We start from the raw sequence: 21,105 nt of genomic DNA, 5'->3' as shown, positions 1-21,105 counted from the left end.
ACAGGGCACATGGGGAACCCCCCAGTGAGTCACATGTGGCCCTGGCCTTGGCCCTGACAAAGCAGGATAGCTCCAGCCAGGGGGCTCCAAGCCTCCTCTTCCTCCCTGGGAGTAGGAGGTAGGGCCAGGGAGAGGGAGCGGCAGAGGGAGCCACGGGGCCGAGCGCCCTGGCCCCGCCTCCCCACCCATTGCCCAGATGGCTGCCAGGCCTCACCTGCACAGAGAGCCTGCAGCCAGAGGGAGACCTGCCGCAGCCGTGGACCCTGGGGGCCGGAAAGGCTGGGTTCGGAGCCTGCCTCTGGCATGCCCTACTTCTCTCCCCTCCGCCACCGCTCTGTCTCCCCACCTTCTCTTGCTTCACCTCCCTGGAGATGTGAATTCTCTTAAACTTTTAATTAAAAACATTCTCCTTTCTCCCCCTAAGGTTTGCTTCCCGATGATTTTTCTCCTAGAAGGAGAAGCAGGAGTAGGAGGAGTGGCAGGCAAGGAGCGGAGGTCAGGCCTTCCCAGGTCTCCATGGGGGCTGCTGTGGAACCAGGGCCTGGCCACCACCTCCCACCACCGGCCCGTGTCCCCCTGCCCAGCTTCACGACTCTGTGGAGAGAGGCATTTCTGCGGGCCCCAACCCCCTGGGCGTCTGCCAGATTTGAGGAACAGCCCAGCTCCCGAGGGTCCTGCGTGCAATCCCATTGTGTCCCACACACCCCTCAAGAGGACCCCGGCCCCGGCCCCTTGTCACTGGCAGAAAGGCCCCGACGTCCTGTGAGAGCACTCCCAGCTCCAGCAGCCTTGGGGGCGCTCCTCAACCCCTGGGTCTCAGGTTGGGGCGGTGACCCTCAGGGCTCCGCATCAGCTGAGATGAAGCCCAGGCTTGTGTCACGGGCCTCGAGGTCACTGGCTGGGCCACCAGTGCCTCACAGGTAGAATCCCCAGCCAGCCCAGGGGTACAAGGTCAGGTCCTGGCTCATGAGGTCAGAGTCCTAGGGATGCTGGGGACCCGGGTCTTGATGTCAGGGGACCAGAGGAGCTCATGACACTGGAGTGGGCTCAGCCTGTCGCCCCGCCCCCAGGCAGTGGCCTGTTTGCAGACCCCTGATGCTGGAGGGAGCTGCCACCATGTCCTTGGGTCCGAATATCAGAGTCAGAGCCCACTCCACGTCTGGAAGTTCCTCCTTGTATCAGATCATGAGCCCTCTTGCTGAAGCCTAAACCCATCTCCTCAACTCCACCCTGGGCTTAGACTGCCTTGCCCATAAGCCCTCCCTGGCCCAGGAGACAGGGACTGAGTCACCACCTCCCTTTGTATCTGTCACCTCCCCTGCTTCTCTGCAGGTTGAGCCCCTCCATCTCAGGACCTCCAGGCCCAGGCCGGGAAGCTACCCCCAAACTGAAGGCTCATCCAGGCACACTCCCCATGTGCCCCCCTGAGATGCTCTCACGATGGGGTGTACCTGTCCTGCCCCCAGGAGCCACGCCCCCTCCCATCACTGGAACACTCAGGGACTCAAGCCTCCAGCAAGGCCAGAGCCCAGAGGGGAACAGAGGCACCGCCACCTCTACCCGGGCCCAGGCCTCCAGGGGGCGCCCCTCACCCTCTGCCACAAGTTCCCTCTCCTGGGCAAGGGCACAGAGGGGACAGTGCCAGCCCTGAGGGGCTGAATCAAGGGCACCCCTCCGCTCACCTCCTGGGCTGCCCTCAGCACCCTGCTGACACTCCCGGGCCCGAAGGCCACCCCGACTGGCCCTGGGGATGCTGAGGGGACGTCCCATCAGGCAGGTGGGGCTGCAGCAGGATTTGGGGAATTGTTGGGGAGAGGGGCAGGCGGGCCAGCTAGTGTGATAGCACAAGCAAGGGCAGCCCCCACCTGCTTGCGGGGCTCTGGGCAGGGGCTGGTTGGAGGCAGTGGCAGCGGCAGTGGGAGGCCTTGCATGCCACACGAGGGTAGACCCCAGGCCCGGAAGCCCCGGCAGCCTCTTGCGTGAAACACGGGCTTTATTCATAGTGCAGGTATGTACACTGAGCACAGACTGTGTACCAGGGTCTGTGTCATGACACCTGCCCCACAGGTGCTCTGAGGCTCTGGGCATGGCAGGTAGGGGTGACCCTAGGGGAGGAGCCTGGGGTTGGGGGGCAGCCTCTTCTGGCTCATTAACACAGGCAGAAGTCCAGCCCTCCCTCTCAGGCGCTGCTGTCTCCTCGCTGGCTCCTCCACGGGGCCCATTAACTTCCGAAGCTGGTACGGGCAGGGGTGGGGGGATCTTTCTCCACTGCAGCCCATCTTGGTGTGCCCTGAACCGCCTCACACCAGGCTCCGCCCACCTGTGTGGTTACCAGAAGCCTCACAGTGACAGAGGCGGGCCTGATCTTTCTCTCTGGTACCTGGCAGTCCAGATGGGAGGCACAGAGTAGACCAGTCACACGAGGGTGTGTAACGGTGTGTCCCAGAGACAGACGCCGCGGGGAGGCAGGGAGGGAGGGGTGCAGCACCACCCCACAGCCACACGTGCGGACAAGGAGCCAGGCAGGGGTGAAAGCAGTGAGTGGAGGAGAATGTTCTTCCCCCAATGTGGGCGAGTACCAGCCCCCCAGCTGGGACACAGCTTTCCGAGGCCCTGTGGGGTCTCTCCTCCCCGCTGCCCAGCCCAGCAGGAGCCTCCCCCAAGCCCTGCAGACACTTGCCCCAGCCCAGCAGGGCCTGATCAGGGCCTGATGAGCACGGCCTCCGAGCAGGGGGTGAGAGGCACAGGGTGGCCCTGCAGGCAGAGATGGGTCTTCCTGGGTCACTCAGCCCCAGGCTACCTGAGTGAAAGAGAACTGTGAGGGCCCTCTAGAGTTCACGGCAATGGTGATGGAGCCCACCCAAGGCTGAAAAATAAGTGGGGTGACTGTGTGCTCATGGGGGTCGTCTGTGTGGCCTGGCCATGCCCCAAATGGGTGTCGGTGTGGCGCTCGGTGGACACGCACTCACGTCTGCAGGGCTAAGGGCTGGGACCAGGCTCTCCACACGCACGGGTGTGTGAGAGACGTGTGTGCTGTGCTGGAAGGTCCCGCAGAGCTCTGGGGGTGGGCAGGGAGGGAGAGCTCCACCACCTCAAGGTTCCAGTTGCACCAGCATGGCCCGTATCACTCAGGGTCACCCTTCTGGGCATGCTTCAGGCACCCACAGTGCACATGGGTGTTCAGACCCATGTGCACACGTCCCATCACCCTGTCTACAACCACATGAGCACACCCAGAGTTCACATCACCACGTGAATGCCTACAGATGGACATTCGTGCATGCAGGCAGGTGATGTGTGCGCATGTTCATCTCAGCCCTCGAATGCCCACATGTGTATATCTGTGTGTGCCAGGCGAACACACACGTGCATGTTCAATCCTACCCAGAAACCCCCATCTCCCAGTGTGCGGCCCTACCTCAGCCGTGGAGGCCCTTGCCGAGTCTCTGCACCAGTGCCCCAACAGGCAGGCAGGCAGGTCAGGATGACTGGCGTCCGAGGCGCAGCAAGGGGCAGGGACTTGCCCAACACCACCAACAGCTCCAGCTGGGATCCAAGTCTCCCAGGGACCCATCTGAGCTTGACACGGCCCCACAGCTGTGTGGTGGTCCCCTCAACTCCTCTGCGGAGCCCGTGGGGTCCAGGACAGAGGGCTTTGCAGAGCGCCCCATTCCAGTCTGCCCCCCGCCGGCAGAGCTCCCTGGGGCCCACAGTGGGGAGCGCTTAAATCAGAGTCAGGGTGGGGGTGTCCCCACAGTGGGCCTCCAGCTCACCGTAACAACAGTTCGGGGAGCAGAAGCGTCGCCCTGGGTCTCGTGCAGAGGTGGCCCACAGGAGTCATAAGGGACTCGGTGGCCTGTCACAAGCCCCACCGCTCCTGGCTTCGCCTCGCCTCCCTGTGCCTTCATGGACTCTCTCCCGCCCCATCCCACTGGCCCCGTCTCCTCTGTTCTTGCCCTTCCACAGCCCCCTTCGCCCTCCAGGGGCGATTCTGGGTTTGTATAGCAGCTCCTGACATTCCCAACTAGCTCTCAGAAAGAGGCCACACCCTCAGCCCCCACACTCCCAGCCCAAGCAGGGCCAGGAGTCAGGCCCCACTGTGGGCCCCCACCCAGAGGACCTGGCCCAGGGCGGCCAGCCTTGTAAACCAGCCCGGAGGCCATGCTCCTGGAAGCGTGGCTGGGAGAGGCTCAGCGGGAGGAGGCCCAGCGCAGAGGGCAGCTGAGCTGGACGCTCGGAGGCAGGGAGTACCTGCCCTGGTGGAGAGCAGGGAGTGGCGTCTGGGGCAGAGGGTGTGACGCAGCAAGCGGGGAGGCGGAGAGTGTGTCCGAACCAGCCACCTATCGAGCCCATCTCACGTTTGAATGTCTGCACAGCCTGGTATTCCACTTGTTTATCTATTCGTCCATTTATCCATTTGTTTATTCACTAGATAGTTACCAAGAACTTGGCACTGGGGCCACTGGGATGGAAAGGGCACAGTGTCGTCCCCACCTCAGAGAGAGCATGGCCTGCTGGGAAACTGCTAGACAGGACAGTGAAGTCTCTGCCGAAGGCACACAGACCCTGAAGGAGCCCTGAGGAGGGGTCTGGCCGGGCCTGGGCCTTACTTATCGGCCTTTTTCTTTACTCCTCAGGGTTTGGTACCCAGTCTTCAGAGGCCCTCATAGCTGGGAAGACCCTCGGTGGTCCAGTCTACATCCCTCACTGTACAGTGAAGCTAAGGCCCTTAGCCCAGAACGCAAGTCGCCAGGAATCCTGTTTCCAGAGTGTAGCTGTACTGGATAAAACAAGAATTATCCTTGGCCAGACCCAAACCTGGACTCTCAGGACTCAGCCCTCTCTGCACAGCACCTCCTGCAGGCCAGAGGTGGAATTGCAGACCCAGGGGCAGCTTTTTGGGCAGAGCCAGCCCTGGCTGGGCTCCCTCAGAGTGGACCTATGCCCCGGACCAGCAGGAACTTCTGGGGACCTTGGGCATTTCACTGTGCCTCAGTTTACCACCACAGAATGGCACCATGATTGCCGGCCTGCCTTCACACTGGTGGCTGTGAAGATGGGCGGTGCCGGCTCCCAGGACCCGAGCCATTCAGGAAGCTTTTCTGCCCAGGGGGGTCACAAGGCTTCCCACCAGCGTGGCAGCAGGGCTGAGGGCTGGCTTCCGCTCCCCCCACCCCAGGGGCTCTTGAGCCATCCATCACTTACAAATTCTGTTCATCTCTAAATAAAATGATTTGTTAATTTGAGTGAGTGATCGCCACTCGGCCGGGCCTCTTCGCAGGCCTGGGAACAGCTTGTGGGCTCCCGCAGCCCCCCACTGCCAGCCTGGCGCTGACTTGAAGGGGTTGTTTTCTATTTAAATGAGAATTGAATGAGGAGAAAAATGTTTCTCTTGGCAATTCCTTAGGAGCTCGCTCTTCTGACAGATGTTGGAGTGTATTATCCCATCGGGCCTGCGTTTCGTGGAACAGAATTGCTAATTATTTCAGAGGCCCAGCCACAGCCACGGAGGGGAGGGTGGTGGCGGGCGTGGCTTTGGGCAGCATCTGTCGACAGGCGGACCCTGGTGTGCCAGGCCAGCCTGTCACCTCTGCACTCCCCTCCCTGGGTCCGGGGACATTCTGGTCTTCGCTTTGTGCAGTGGCCTGTAGGAGGCAGTAGGCCCCATTCTTGCCCGCAGAGCTTTGACCTTGCAGGGAGGGCTCTGGAAGGTCACTTGGGGTCTCGGATTGCTTATGGGTTATGGTTCTGCGGGTGGCGGCGAGGAAAAGACTCCGGAGAGGGTGGTGTTCCGGCCGTGCGAGGTCACCAAGGACCACACCGAGGGAGGGGCGCACGTGCTCGGGCAGGCGGCTGGTGTCTTCACCACCGTGGGCTCTGCAGGCACGTGAGGGGTTGGCGTGACCACATCCTGCACTTGTGGGTCGTGAGCAACCTGGTGTGACTGCATGTGTCTATGATGGGGTGGGTGTGGTGGCTGAACTGCTTGGGCCTTCGAGGTATGGCTCTAATTCATTTCTGTCCCCAGTCTCTGCACTTCCAAGGAAGGCCTTGGAAGATGGAGATGGCCAGAGGGGACTGGACATCAGGAGGGGTGGGCCACAGCTGTCCAGGGTGCACACAGCCACTGGGTAGATGCCCCAAGTTTCAAAGGGCACCATGGTGAATGGACTATAGAGGTGGGTTTCCTGGTGGACATGTGGCCCTGGCAGCTGTCCTTCCGATCCATCCAGCTCAGGAACCTTAACCATACCTGGGGCGACTTAGAGCAGGGGAGCAAGGTCACCCAGCAGGGACCCCAATATTCCTGTAGGACTGGGTCTAAAGGCCTCCTGACTCCACACAGCCCAGGACTGCTGGGAGGAAAATTTCCCCCAGAACCACCCCCACCCCCTTCCTCAGCCCACCCTTCTTTTCTGAGCCTGGAGACAAGCAGCCAGGTGCCCTGTCTGTCCCCAGCCCTGGCCTGCCCAGGATGCAGCACCACGCTCTCCCATCCCTGGATGCCCCATCTCCTCCGCCCTCTGTCTCCATTACTGTTCCCCGCCCCCACCAGCTCCAGGCCAACCAAAGCTCCCTGGATCAACACAAAGGCGGCAGCAGCATCTGGGCAGGATTTTATGACCCTAATTAACACCGATCCCCTGGGGTCCGGGCTCTGGGATCCTGGCGCAGGCAGAGACCAGCAGAGCACGAGGCAAGGAGGGTCCACCCCGTGCCTGGTCAGGGGAGATGGCATCTCAGTCCCCAGCAGCTGGTTCCTGAAAGGTGACATGCAGACCTGTGGCCTCAGTCTCCCCCTGCCCTGAGTCCTGGGCCCTGGTAGCTGTTCCAGTGGCGGGCAATGGGAGGCTGGGGACAGCTGCCCCCAAGCTGAGATCCCACCAGGCATCTCCGACCGCATATCCCTCTCTCTCCTCTGGATAAAACTCTGCCGTGACACCCTTCCATTAAACAGGGCATGTTCAGAAGAGAAAATTGCTACTATTTTCCCCTTTTACTTCACTGTCATCAAAAATTGATCCCATATTGCATCCTTATTTCAAAGAGTGAGCTAAAAAAATAAAGTAAAATCCCACTCCTCAGAGCAGCAGCTGCATCAAGCGTCCCCTCCCCCCACCCCCCAAAAAGAAAGAAAGCGTGGCCATTGGAGGGAGGGAGGGCGTAACTGCCGGCCCTTCCAGGGCTGTTGTTGACTGTGCAGGACACTTTGGGAGTGAGGCAGGCGGGGCACGTGTGCGGGCAGAAGGGGATTTCGACCTGGTGAAATGTGGTAGAAAATGGGGTAATTGGGGGAGGTTAATTTGGATCTAAATGGAGCGATTCGTTATCTCAATAAGAAGCCTCTGGTTTTCCCGGGAGATGGCTGCGCCTGCCAGATGCCAGCCTGCCCATTGGCTGGGTGGCGGCTTGGAGCAGGGCCCTGCCCACCTCCCAGAGCCAGTCAGGCTGGCCTCCAGAGCCGCTGGGCAGAGGGGTGGCGAAGACAGGGTGCAGGAAGCGGGGAGCTGAAGCTGGGGAGAGTAACTGGCCTGAACCCCACAGAGCTCTGAGGCCTCCTGGCCCCTGTCCAGTGTTGCTTCCCTTGGACCCGGCCACCTCAGGAAGAAGAGAGAAGGGGTGGGGTGGAGACTCCGCTTTAGTGTGGTTTATTTCCCAAGTGATTCAGCAAAGTGTTGGGAACTCTTCGTGTAGTAAAACGTAGAATACGAACAATAAGGATGAGACAAAAGAGCCAGGGTACGCACCTCAGGACCAAGTCCAATTGGTTCTCCAGGTTGACCCGGAGCTTCCTAGTAGCCAAAGGAAAAAGGGAGACCCAGTGCTTTGTCTTCCAATTACAGGAAATGAAACATTTACATCAGCTCCCTATGGAAGCCAAGCTCAGCTTCCTATGGAACGGTGGTTGGGGGAGGCTCTCACAGTGGGGCCCCTCAGGTCCTTCTGCCTTCACTAAGAGCAGCATCTGAGAGCTGGCACTTGGGCTCCAGTTCTGAACATGTCCCTCCTTCCCAGGCCTCAGATCCCCACCTGTGTCTCACCAGGTGCCAGGCAGGAGCTGCCAGCCATCCTGAGGTCACTGGTCACACGGGTGCGGCCAACACAGGCCACAGTGCTGCGGGGCTGGACTCAGCAGCCGGACAGACTGAGGTGAGGCCCCCGACTCCAGCTTCTGCCAGTTCTGTGGCCTTGGAGTACCTGACGACATGTTCTGAGCCCCCTTTCTCTGAAACATGGACACAGGGCTAGCCTTGGCCTCATGGTTGCATTGGTCACATGGGGACTGTGGCCCCCATAAGTGATAACTGTAACCACAAAGGCACCCAGTAGGCAGGTGGCGGAGACTGGTGCACAAGATTTCCTTGGGTACAGTCCCTGGTATTGGCTGTACTGTGAGCCAAGAGACAGCACGTGGAAGCCCTGCCCTTCGCGGTGAGGGGGGCGGGGTCTGACTCATCCTGTGCCTCAGGCAGCCAGCACAGGCGGTTGTTGAAAGAAGAGGGGCCCTGGGGTCACAATTTCATTTACTCGGCACTCCAGTGATAATTGGGGGAGATAACGCAGAACAAAGTGATCACAGGCAGCTGAGGGCCGGGAGGAAGGTAAACCCGTGGACGAACTGAGGGCAGGCTTGAGGAGGGGACCACTGGGCGTGAGTGAGGCAGGAGGTCACCCGAAGGGCCCAGGGACGGGGCACATGTGGGCAAGTGGCAGGACTGTGGGTCCAGGAGCTGTGCCCTGAGAGGGGAGCAGGAATGCCAAGGACACCCAGGATGACAAGTGCAAGGTCATGCAGTAAAGCTGAGGCTGAGCTAGGCCCACCCAGGTCTCCTGCCCCTGGGCTCCTCTCCTAACCCCATGGCGTTCCTCCCTCCTGTGCACGCTCTGTGCTCCACAGCCAGCCAAAGGCCCGTGTCCCCCTCAGAGGGGGCTCGGGTGCCTCGTGGGTGAATCCGTGAGTGGGGAAGGGGGAGTTAGGTACACGGGCCCAGGGATAACCCCCAACCCTGCTCTCAGTGAGCTCTGCCTGCAAACCGAGTAACCACCTCTGAGCCTCGGTTTCCTCATCCGTGAAAGGGGTAGGAATGCCACCTGCTTTGTAGGGGCTGCTCCAGGGGCTCGATGAGCACTCTGTGGGGAGCGGGTCTGTGTGACGCACGCCGTGCTGGCGCCGGGTCCTCCGCCGGGTCCTCCAGGGCCACTCCAGGTGCAGGAACGCCTTGACGACCTGTGTATCTCAGGAACGTTTCACTCAAAGCCCCGCCTGATCACCTGGCCGTGGGCTTCTCATCTGGGTGCTGGCGCCTTCTCTAGAGAGCCCTGAGGTCCCCATCCCCATGACATCTGACTCTCTCACCGGCTCTTCCTAATAAGCCCAGGTGCCACTGGGCTCCACGTGGCCAGCTCCCGAATGTTCTCCTGCTTTCTCACTGATGTGGCCTGGCTCCCTGGGTGGCGCCATTTTCCCATTTCCCCAGGAGGGAAACTGAGGCCAGCAGGGTTGAAATCACCCGGTCAGGATGGATCTGCGTCCTCTTGGATCCATCCCCACAGGGGTCTCTCCCACACAGAGTCCAACCCAGAGGGCCTTCGCCAGCTCAGATTTGGGGGTCCCTTTCCTGAAAGATGGCGTGGGAGAGAGCAGACTCCCAGACCCCCATCCCCGGGGAGGGGGCTGCAGCCTGAATGGCAGGGGAGCTGGCAGACGCCCCAAACGGTCAAGCACGTGCTCCACCCTGCTGCCCCACCCTCCTTAGCTGGCACCAAGGCTCTGAGGCCGTTGCTAGGCATCCGGAAGGCCCCAGGTGGGCCCTACCTGTCGTGGAGCAGCCATGCAGCAGAGGGTGGGCACGGGGCCCGGACAGGAGCAAGGCTGCCTCCGCCTGCCCGCCCTCCTCTCACTTGGCAGCAGCAAGCAGAAGCCATTAGCGCCTGGCAGCCCATGTCCCACAGCTCTGACAAACGCCTTAAATGTTGTCGCCAAGGCTCCAGCTGTCCCGCCGGCCGCCTTTACTCCTCCTAATAACCAAGTGTCGAGGCTGATTGCAGCAGCGGGATGCAGCCCGCATTCCGAGCAGCTCCTACCCTGGGTGCTTCCCTCGGCAGCCAGGCTGTGCCCACCTCACCTTCTACTCTCAGGCCTTTGTCTGCCTGCCACCCCCACCCAGACCCCCAACTTCGCCCCTGGGCCAGCCAGTGACAGCTTTGTGTCCCAGTTGGTGCCCAGGCTGCCGCCACCAAAGCTGGTGGGCATTGATGGGGTGGTTGCTCCGCACCAGTGGAGCAACCCCTGCAGGGGAGCCTCTGCTTCCTCCTGGTTCAGCTTCATCTCCTAGCCTTGGCATCCTTGTCGGTGGAGTGGGATAACCATGGGGCTTCCAGGGCTCAGAGTGAACGTGCCTGTGAAGCAAGGTGTGGATTGTGATGTCCTGTGGAAGAGGCTCGGCCACGCCGCCAGCACAGCCCCCTGGGATGGAGGAGGAAAGGCAGTTTCAGCTGTCCTGGCTGGGGCACCCTCCTCTCCCCCAGACAAGCCCACTCGTCTCTACCCATACCTCTGCCCACCTGGAGCTTCCCCTCCTCTCTGCCCTCCACCTGACCTTGCCATTCTAGTTTGGCCTGCTCTCCCCTTTTTCTGGAAGCCCTCCCAGCCTGATCTGACCACAGGTTTTATGTGGTGGAATGGGTCCTGGCTGCGCAATGCTCTCCACTCATTGCGTTGACCCCCACACAGCCTCGAAGGTCAGGGCTGTCAGCAGCCTCGTTAGCGATGAAGTGGTCGAGGTTCAGAGAGAGGCAAGCATCCTCCACCCACGTCACGCACGCCAATCCTGGCTGTGCCCATGGGGCGCTGTGGCTGCTGATCAGGGGAGTAAAGTAAGCCCCAGTCTCCCAGGGGTCTGCCAGCGTGGATGGGCATCCCGACCCTCCTGCTGACCGCGAGGGCTTCCTTCCTGGGACACCCAGCTGCAAGCTCACCATTCAGGCCAGATCTGGTGGTCCATCTATGAGTCCCTGGGCACTAGATCACTTGTTTCTAAGCTCCCTGACCTTCCGAAGATGCTGGACGGTGATGGGCAGAGAAAGGTAGAGTGAGTGTTCTCTACCTGTTATCAGACTTCCCTTAGGGGTGCAGAGGGGTGGGGCCAGCAGTGAGGGCAGTGATCACGAGGGGACGTGAGGTGCCAGCACAGGACTCACCAGGGGTGATGGGTATGTCAGTGGAGGTGGTGCGGCTGGTGGAAGTGATGTTGACAATGGAGCTGGTGATGGAGATGATGGTAATGGTGGTGGCCGCGATGATGAGGATGAAGGTAGTGATGGTGGAGCTGGCAGCAGTGGTGCTGGGGTTACCCTTGGGGATAACAGGGGCGGTGGTGATGGGAATAACTTTAACAACGACAATGGGAATGAAGCCAACGGTATGGCTGGGGTGGTGAGGGTGACATTGGCAGTAATGATGGTAGTGGTGATGGAGTGACGTTGGCAGTGATGACGGGGACTGTTGGTGGTAGTCATGGCGATGTTGATGGTGGTTAGAGGGAACCGGTGATGGTGATGGAGGGGACGTGGGTGGCAGGGCTCTCTGTGGCGTACCTCCTGGGACAGCCCTGTCCCATCCATGGGCTGGGCCCTAGCTGGAGGTAGGACGCAGTGGGGCTTGCTTGGTGCTTTTTTTTCTTTTAACCTCCAGTGAGTACAGCCTTCTGGGTAATGAGATGCAAATTGACAGAAAAGACAATGAGCCAGCCTGTGGCCGGCTGGTGGGGCAGCTTTTAGAGTCAGGCTGATTGCCTCCGTGCCAATTTGCATGGCATTAGCGTTCACATCTCCGCCAACGAGCTTGTGCATTTCATCGGAGGTCACCTGGTTGGTTGCTTTCAACAAGGGGTGGTGACCTGTGATCCAGACCAGGGACAAGGGCAGGGCCACTCCGATCCTGGCCTGATCTGGGCTCCAGGATGTGGCCCCAAGGAGTCTGAGCCTGTGGGTTGGGTGGGGGTGGGGGACTTAAGTTAGCCGGGGCCACAGGGTCAGGGTCCACATGTGGCAGACCCAGGAGGCCTTGGCTGACCAGCACTGTGGTTCCACTCGAGCATGTGTTGCAGAGCTGAGAAGCGGGGCTGGCCCTGGCCTGGGTGCCTCAGTGCAGGGCTGGGCTCTGCCCCGAACTGGCCTGGTCGCCTGGGTGGTCCCTCCCGGCTTCAGCTCCCCCACTGCACAGCGGGGCCCCAGCCTCATGGTTTCCACATGGAAGGTGGCAGTCATCAAGCCAGGCCCTGCCTAGGGCGCAGCCAGTAAGACTGACCAGGGCCAGTTCTCCATGTCAAGGTCACATGTTGCATCCTCTGTGAAGTCCCATCCTGTCACTGTCACCATCACCCAAACTACCTGGAATCAGTCCTGGGGTGGGACCTAGAGGGGCCTAGGCAGTGCAGAACCGGGTCAGTGCCCCAACCACACTCCACAGGGGCCTGGCCAGCCCTCCTGCTCTGTCCGTGGTGCTGAAAATATGGGCCCAACCTGCCCGGGGGTCCCTGCTGCAACATAGACCCCTTCCCTGCTGCCATTGCTCTCGAACCCATCAGGGGACGGGGCTCCCCCTGAACCCCAGTGCAACCGAAAAGACTCCACTCCCCGCCACCTCCCACCCCAGGACAGATGACAGTGGGGCCAGGGGCTCTTTCCCTCGCCCTCCACCCCCAGTGCCCCATCAGGCACATCCCAGTGCCTCACTCCCTCTCCCCCCCGAGCTTGGGCCTAATCAGAGCTAATCAGAAAATTATGAGCTGCCTGATTACTGATTAGATTCCTAATGTTAATAGAGTCTAGAAGGACCCGCTCGGGCTGTGTTTTAGGGGAAAGTGTAAAAATAACATCCTGGGACGGGAGCACGGTGGCTGGAGGGGTTTGGGCTCCGCTGTCCCTTTCCCACTGGGGGCTCTGGCTCAGCGCTAGCAGAGGGGCCTCCTAGCAGGGAAGTCCCTGCCCCAGGCAGCTCTTGCTGCCCAGGCCTCCGTCGGGTTCTGTGCTCAGACCCACGGGCAGCTGGGTGGGATGAATAGGAGAACTTACTTCTGGTGCAGCACACGAGGGCGGACCATGTGTGTCCTGCTCACTGACCCACTGGTGCCTGGAACAGGCCAGGCACACAGTAGGTACTTCGTAAACGGCCGACAAGAAAGAGGGAAGGCACACCAACCGCTTCCCGCTGGAACTGCCGCTCCCTGCTGTCTGGCCCCTGGGCCGTTGGGGTGGCGGTGGGGGGGCACGGAGAGGCATCTGAGAAGGCTTCTCGGAGGAGGCATCGGAGCTTGTCAGGAGAACGCACGGGGCTGGGGCCGAGGCCGGGCGTGCCAGCTCCCCAGCAGCCCAACTCCTGGCCGAGGTGGCCCGATGACGGGCCCATGTCCACAACCCCCAGCCCCTCACTCCGGCAGGGCCCAGTGGCTTTTGCTTCCAGACCATTTCACCACTGACTTGACAGCAGCTGGCTGGGATGGGCGGGTGACATTTTCACAAGGTCCAGAGAGGGGCTGGGGTCCCCAAGAGTAGGTAGGTATCTGCAGTCCATACCCCGAGGCCACCCCTTGGGCCCGCTGCGCGGGGCGCCCAGGGAGGCCTGTAATGAGCCTCACCCTCACCCCTGCGCCGGTTTGGATCTCCATACTCTGTCGCTCGCCCGCTTCTGCTCCGGCCTCTGCCATCTCCGTCCCAGGGCAGCCCAGGGCAGCCGAGCCAGCAGGGCCGTACGGGCACCTCCTGACCCACCCCCACCCCACCGACCACGGTGGGGGCTCAGGCCTAGCACTGGGGCTGCCCAAATCCTGGCACCCAGCCCCTGCCCTCAAGAGATTACATCTGGGAGGGAGCCAGACACCACAGTGGTGGGGACACCCCAGGGGGTTCTGCAGACCTGGCCTGGCGGGATGCCAGGCTTCCTGGCCCCGGGGGAGGCGATGAAGGGGGGTGCAAACCTCAACTCCTCAAGGATGAGGAAGAGCAAGTCAGCTGAGGGAGCAAGGGCAGTTGGGCTTGGGGCACAGTGTGGACAAGGGTAGGGGACCCAAGCATGACAGGAGGGGAGGGTTGAAGGTCAGCGTGCTGTGAGAGTGGCCGGTGGGTGGGGCCAGGCCACCGGGGGCCCGTAAAGGATGGCAGCAGGAAAGGGAGGAGTGGTCGGGGCAGCTCCGAAGCCCTGGATTGGGGCCCGGGGCAGCTGAGTCTGCAGTGGGGTCGGGGGCTGAGAGGTCTGAGCTAGCAGGGAGAAGGGGATGGTGGGAGTCGGGGCCTTTGGAGGGGAACCACTTCCAAGGGGTGCCCTTGGGGAAGTGTTGGCCCAGCTTGGGTGTGGTCGGTGGAGCAGGACATGCACACGGGCCCTACGTCCCTGCCTGGGGCAGGGCTGGGCTGGAGGCCAGGCCCGGGTGCGGGGGGCAGTGGACAGAGGTGGTGCTGAGGAAACGGACAGTCCATTGGCATGAGCTTCAAGGGGGGCCAGGTCGAGGTAAAGTCAGAGGCCCAACAGAGAAGCCAAGGGTGGGGAAGCGGCCGGATCGGTGGGGGAGCAGTGGGGAGGTCCCTGGGGTGAGGCTGAGGGAAGGGGCAACCGCGGACCTGGGGCTGGATCTCATTTCCGCAGGGAGTCCACACCTCACTGCCCCACCCACATCCCTGAGGCCTGGGGGCATCCGGGGGGGCATTCTGGTCTCCCCTTCACAGGTGAGAGACGGGGGTCCAGGGGAGAGAGCGGTACTTCCCAGAGTGTGTGCTGGGCTGTCACCAAGCCACAGGGACTCAGGCCTCCCCATTTGTGACGGTCGTGGTCACCCACTTCGTGTCTCCAGCACGTGGGCCAAAGTGGAGTGAGGGCAGCGGCGTGTCCCGTGGTGTGCCGGAGTAAACAATGTCGCCCCATGCTCTCCGGGGGGGCGGCCCTCGGCTCCGGGTCTGATACCCTCACCTGATGCTCTCCGCATATGTTTTAAAAGAATGAAAGAGCGAGGAAAATTGACAAAACTGGCAAGTTTCTGAGAAATTCGCCCTCACCCAAGGAGATGGGCAGCTCCATGCTGGGGCTGAGGGGGCGGCGGGTTCTCACCCCTGCCAGCCCACTGGGGACTGTCCTGGGCAGGGCGGCACCCTGGAAGGGACTCCAGAGGCCTCAGAGCCCACCTGACCGAGACCTTGGCTTGGGCTCCTCGGGAACAAGGCATCTCTCTACAGCTAAGCTCCAGGGCCACAGGCCTGATGTGGACCTTGCACTGTGCGGAGATTTATTGGCTTATTTCTCATGGGGAACCTCTCACAGGGGCCCAGCAGGGGACCAGGAGCAGCAGCAGCGACCAGACAGGGCAACTCCCGAGACCGGGCCGTCCCACTGCCCTCGGCACCACACTGTCCCGTCCTGAAGCAGCCCGATGCCAGCGGTGAACTCTCCTGGGTGTGGGTGTTCTTGCCCAGCCACAGTCCTCGTGCCCCATCCACCCATCACTCATGACTTCTGTCCCGTGACGCACCGGACCAACTCTTTCTGAATTGTCCGTGGTCCCCACTGAAACCATTGAAAGTGGAAGCAGGGAAGCAGTGGAATTTTTTTTTAAGATTTTATTTACTTATTTTCAGTGAGAGGAGAAAGAGAGGGAGAGAAACATCCATGTGTGGTTGCCTCTTCCATGCCCCCAACTGGGGACCTGGCTCGCAACCCAGGCACGTGCCCTGACAGAAAATCGAACCAGCGACCTTTCGGTTCACAGGCTGACGCTCAGTTCACTGAACCACACCAGCCAGGGCCGCAGTGCTATTCTCTTACCCACCTCGCTTGCTCTCCTTCCTGGGAAGGAGGGTCCCGGAACTCATGGCCTTCCTACTCTGGATATGAAGACGTCCACTTTCGGGTAACAGCAGTAAGAGGAGAGAGTGTGTTTTTTGAATGTCCTCCCAGGGCAAAATACAACCTAGCAACCAGATGTTCTGGGAAGTCCTGTCTGGTCTGAAATCCAAGCCCCTGGGACACCAGGTCCCCCAACCCTGTCTGTCTCCCTCTTCACATTTTCCCTGGGAAATTAAAACACAGGAAAAACCCGGAGAGGTGCCCGCTGTGGGAACCACAGTGCGAATGAGGTTTTCCCTGTTACATGTATTCTGACCTTTTAAAAAAAAAAGAAAGAAAGAATCCATTTTACTAAATGTTTTTTATCAGCGCGTGGAGGACGCGTGCGGCTGGTGAGGGAAAAGGGCAGGAGCCTGCTGTGCCGTCAGCAGCGAGGCCCTGGCGCCGGCTTTGGCCCCCACCCCCGCCCCGGCTAGGAGCGGGGTCGGTGGCGGGAGTTTGGTCTGGGGTCTGGGTGTTGGTTTTCCGTTGCTCCAGTGGTGGTTTTGCCCTCAAACCTGGAGCACAGTTAACCAGAAAGGCTGAGTCTGCCATGTCCCAGGGCAGGAGCCTGGTGCGCCCAGGGCGATGGATGCAGGAAGCACTGAGAGAAGGGGCCTCAGAAGGCAGGACAGCAGAGCCCCAGCATCTCCGTCACCTGCCGTGCACAAGTTGTAGGCTCTGGTCAGCCCGCCCTGCTCCTGCTGACGCCCTCCCTTCTCTTCGCCCCTTGGAACCCAGCAAAAGGGGAGATGAGGTCAGGGTCTGCCCTCAGAAGGCCATGGGGCATGAGGTTGTCCCCACAAAGCGCTGGGTACATCATAGGCCATGGAGAGTAGCAGTCAAGGTAGCTGTCACTCAGGCAGCAGGCACTGTCCCCATGCACCTCCCATAGGAGAGGGCCAAGCTGTGGTCATCCTGGTCCCTGACTGTGGATGGACCTGCCTGGAGCAGGCCATAGGCCAGACGGACACATGCCCGCTCTGGCCAAGGGAACAGGAAGGAGAGAGGGCAGGCCGGGACCCCCACCTGCCTGTACCGCTGCCCCTGATGCCAGCCCTGGGGTTCCAGCTCCCTCCTTGCTAAGCTGCATCTTGCTTCATTATTATGCAGATATTTTAATTATGCAGATATGTTTTTAGACAGTTTTAAATATGTATATTATTTACTCATTAGACCATAACAGCTCTGGAAATTGGAAATCTGTATTTAGTATATATCAGTGCACAATACAGAGCTAATCCAGGGCCGAGAACAGGGAGGGAAGCAGGGAGTGAGGGCGGCACTTGGGGGCAGGGCGGGGACTGCTGGGCACCCTGGTGCTCACCCCCTCCCAGGGTCTCGGCCCAGGGACGCCAAGGTTGGGGGTGGACTCAGAGCAGCACCTGGGAGGCCCTTTACTGGTCCCCCCTCCTGGGGGGAGGGCAAAGGAACCACTAGAGGGTCAGGAGAGGGGCGCCTGAGCCCAGGCCCTCCTGGTCCCCCCTTCCGCTCTCTAGCACGCTGGCCAACCTGCATGGGATGCCCCCTCTTCCCCACTTCCTCCCCAGGGGCCCGGGGCAGCGGTGCCTGGCCTGCAGAAGGAGGGGGGTTGCAAGAATGCACCTCTTGGGGGAGTTGCTGGGGGCAGGGCGGGGAGAGCGAGGAAGAGGCCCAGTTTTCTACCTGTGGTTGGATTAACTTCGCCAGTCAGTGAGACCCTGGCCTGCAGTAGGTGCCGGGGGCAGTGTCTGGTGTCATTCTGTCACTGTGACCTTCCTGGCCACCCTCCCGCAGTGTTCTCAGGGCATCTACTGGGTGCTGTGTCCTGTGCTGAGTGAACTCAGGGCCTTTTATCCTAAACCTCTTATATCCTCTCGGAAGAGGGAGTGGTATAACTAAGGCCCCAAAACCCCTCTTCCCTCTGAGCTGCGGAGAACAAATCCTGTTTGGTACACAGTTGCTCCCCAGACCCTTCCAGGCTGGGCCGGCTCCAAGGGAGGAGAGGCCTCCGAAAGGATGAGGAGCCAGAGGCTCCAGCCGCCCCCACCCCAAGCCCCACCCCTCCCAGCATGCCATGGGGCCTGGCCCTCCCGGAGTTGGCCTAGGAGGGGCACGCACCTTGGCACAGGCCCCTTCTGGGACAGGTCATCGGGGCAGGTCAACAGGAACACATTATATTGGGTGAAATCGGTAGGTGTCTGTGGAGGGTGCTGCTCCCCAGGGAGCTCTGCCCTCAGCCCCGCACCCCACCAGTCATCTTTCTTGCCTTTCCCTGGAGGAGCAGTTTCCAGAGCAGAGGGAAATTGACTGTTAAGTGAAACTCTGATCGTTGCTTCCAAAATGCCCGCTGTCACTGTGATGGACTTGGCCATGAGCAGCCCCGCTCAGCAACCGCACCACAGTTTCCTCCAGTGCCTTGATCTCGGCAGGGACATCACAGGCCAGGCAAGCCACCGTCAGCGACATCATAGCAACATCACCCTCCGAGGCAGCCCTGAGCCTCCAGATTCTGACGATGAGAAAAGGGGGTTCAGAGAGGTTGAACCTCACACCTGAGGTCACACAGCTGGCTGGGCAGAATCAGACTGAAATTCATGCCTCCCAGGTTCAGAGCCGCTCGGACCTTGATGTGGCAGATGTTCGTTGTGTACCTACTGTGTGCCAGAGACCAGGTGACTGTAAACTCCATCGCTGCCAGATATGGCCTCCACCACGCTCCGAGCCCCTGAGAAAGCAGACGAGGGTTCTCTGAGAGCCACAATGGGCTGATGAGGGCTCAGAGGGGCTCAGGGAGGGATTGGGAGGAGAATGAGAGCTGAGCCAACCCCACAAGGCTGAGAGCATGAGCCGGGCTGGAGGAGTCTGGCGGGGGTACACAGGCGGAAGCAGCAGGTACAGCGCCCGGTGCCAGGACCCAGAGCCCTCAGGTGGCCGAGAGCAGAGCCCAGAGCCTGAGCAGGGAGTCAGCGGGGCCCAGGGAACAGGCACTCGGGGGTCGGGAGTGGGAGGGAAGCCTGTCCCCCAACCAGGCAAGAACTTGGAGGTGGGACTGAACTGTGGCCACCTCTGCCCCTGCCCGGCTCAGTCTTCAAAGGTTGTCCCTTCCTCTCCGGGCCTGTTTTTCCCCCATCCTGCCTGCCCCAGGCCATAAGGAAGACCGGGAGAGTTGGGAGGGAAGCTTCTAGAGGATGAACCTTGGGGTAGGAAGTGGGGGCAGACAGGAGCCCAAGGCCCTGAGTGTCTTCTGAGGGGAGGGCAGCCCATGGGCTGGGCGGGAAGCTTCCAGAGGGGAAGACCCAGTTTGATGGGGTGAAGACTCCCCCTGAGGTGGTAGGAAGCACAGGCCAGGCAGGGAGAGTGGGTAATGGGAAGGTGCAGAGGTGGGGAAGAGACTGGACACTTAGAGCCAGCGAGAGGAGCCCAGGGGACTACGGCCTGGGGGCAGCATCTGGGGACTGGACCAAGGGGGCTGCCAAGCGCCTGCCCACTCTGAGTGGGTACATTACCATCTCCAGTTTATACACAGGAAATCCAGGGCCGGGAAAGCCACTTGATCAAGGAGAGCAGGGTTGGAACCCAGGCCGGTGCTCCAGGGCTCCGGGGTCCAGGCTCTGAGCCTAGTGGGGCCCCTCGGGCGTGCCTGTGGGGGATCCCAGCCCTCCCACGCAGCCATCCTCATGCCTGACTGGACACAGGCAGCCCCAGCCCGCCTACTCCCCCGCCGCCCAGCCCTGCCTCCCGCACCGCCGGGCCTGTGTGTTTTGCAATTTCCACACGTTCCGCGCCTGGGGATGGACTGATTGATCTGTAACACCGAAAAAATAATAATGGCTTGATCGTTACTGAGGATTAAAAGTAATCCTTTCGCTGTGGCTATTGCGACTCTGTTATTCACAAGTCAGCAGGCTGACCCCGGCCTTGGGGCCCGTGGGGCTCCGGGAATTCAAAGAGGCTACAGGCTGGGGTCCTCCCTCCCTGGGGCTGCCTCTCTCCTTGGCTGCTGGGCTAGGGAGCAGAGGGGCTGTGGCCCCATGCTGCTGGGGCCTGTGAATCCTGGGGGCAGAGCTGAGCCCTGAGAAGGTAAGGGAAAGGGGGCATGCAGCAATTTCCCAAGGCCGCCCCTCAGGCTTCCCTGCTCTCATTCGGGCCAGGAGCTCAGCTTGCATAATAGGTGCTCAGTTAACAGCGGTGACAAGCATTGTTAACCATCCGTTTCACACAGCAATGTCCTCTGCAGAAGGGCACTGCAGGCTTGTGAATGAGGGGCCTCACCCACCCTGGGGATTTGTGGTTTAAGCAGAAAGGAGGCCCCCCCCCCATGGAAAGGGAGGGACAGGAGCTGGGCGCTGGTGGACCCCCGGGGCCTCAGGAAAGCTGCGTCTTCTACATGCAGCGCCGTAGGGGGCTGCTGAGGGTTTAGGGGCAGGGGTGGCCACGTGCCCAGAGCCACATTTTAAAGGCTTCGGGTGCCATGAGGAGAGTAGAAGACAAAGGGCAAGCGAGGACGCAGGAGCCTGAGGGAGGTCGGAGCCAGGGCGGGGATGTCGGCAGGTGGTTTGAGCAATGTCGAGGGTGTGGGTTGTAAAGGGCAGCGGCTCCAAGGTGGGCTCATTGCAAGTTGGGGCGGTGGCGCTCCGGGAGCCTGAGCACCACCCCAGGAGGGTGTCCAGAAACTCAGGAGAGTACAGAATCGGGGGCAAGACAGGGGAGGCGTCTGGGAGTGGAGAGGCCTATGGTCCCTAATGCTGGGTTAGGCAGGGGGGCGGCCACACAGGCAGGCCCAGCAGCAACAGGTGGGCAGAGGACAGAAGCCCCAAATAGGTGGAGTAGCAGGAGAGGGAACGGAGGCCCAGGAGGGGCTCTGCATCCTGAACGAGGGGGTTCGACTTCAATAGGGACTTTTCTCCCCTGCTCCCAGGACCCCCAGCCTCACAGCGCTCCCAGCATTCAGTGCTCCCAGCCTGAGGAGGAGGGGTCACCAGGCCAGCGGGAGCGGGGATGGCTCTGGACAGCCCCAGAGAGTGGAGACTGCGCCTCTGCAGGGGTCCCACCATGCCCCCCACGTCATCCCGTGCTGGGAGGGATCACGAGCTGGTCACCCATGTCCTGACTCCCATTTATTAGAAGCCGCCCTCTGGGGCCCACAGGCTACATCAGGCCTGGACGGAGAGGCAGGGGCATGTGTCCTCAATGCCCACAGGCCAGGAGGCAAGACATCGCTATCTCACCCATAGTGCAGAGTCGGTCAG

The 21,105-nt window shown here is 60.9% G+C and overlaps 1 protein-coding gene across 8 annotated transcripts in view; it reads left to right on the top strand.

Annotated features, from left to right (window-relative positions):
* Nucleotides 1-21,105, top strand: part of CACNA2D2 (calcium voltage-gated channel auxiliary subunit alpha2delta 2) — a 119,938-nt gene that overhangs the window by 70,182 nt on the left and 28,651 nt on the right. The gene's annotated exons all lie outside the window — the stretch shown is intronic.

The sequence above is a fragment of the Artibeus jamaicensis genome, unplaced genomic scaffold (genome assembly GCF_021234435.1).
Source record: "Artibeus jamaicensis isolate MK-2021 breed Jamaican fruit bat unplaced genomic scaffold, CSHL_Jam_final contig_519, whole genome shotgun sequence".
Lineage (NCBI taxonomy): Eukaryota > Metazoa > Chordata > Mammalia > Chiroptera > Phyllostomidae > Artibeus > Artibeus jamaicensis.
This window is presented reverse-complemented; position numbering and strand designations above follow the sequence as displayed.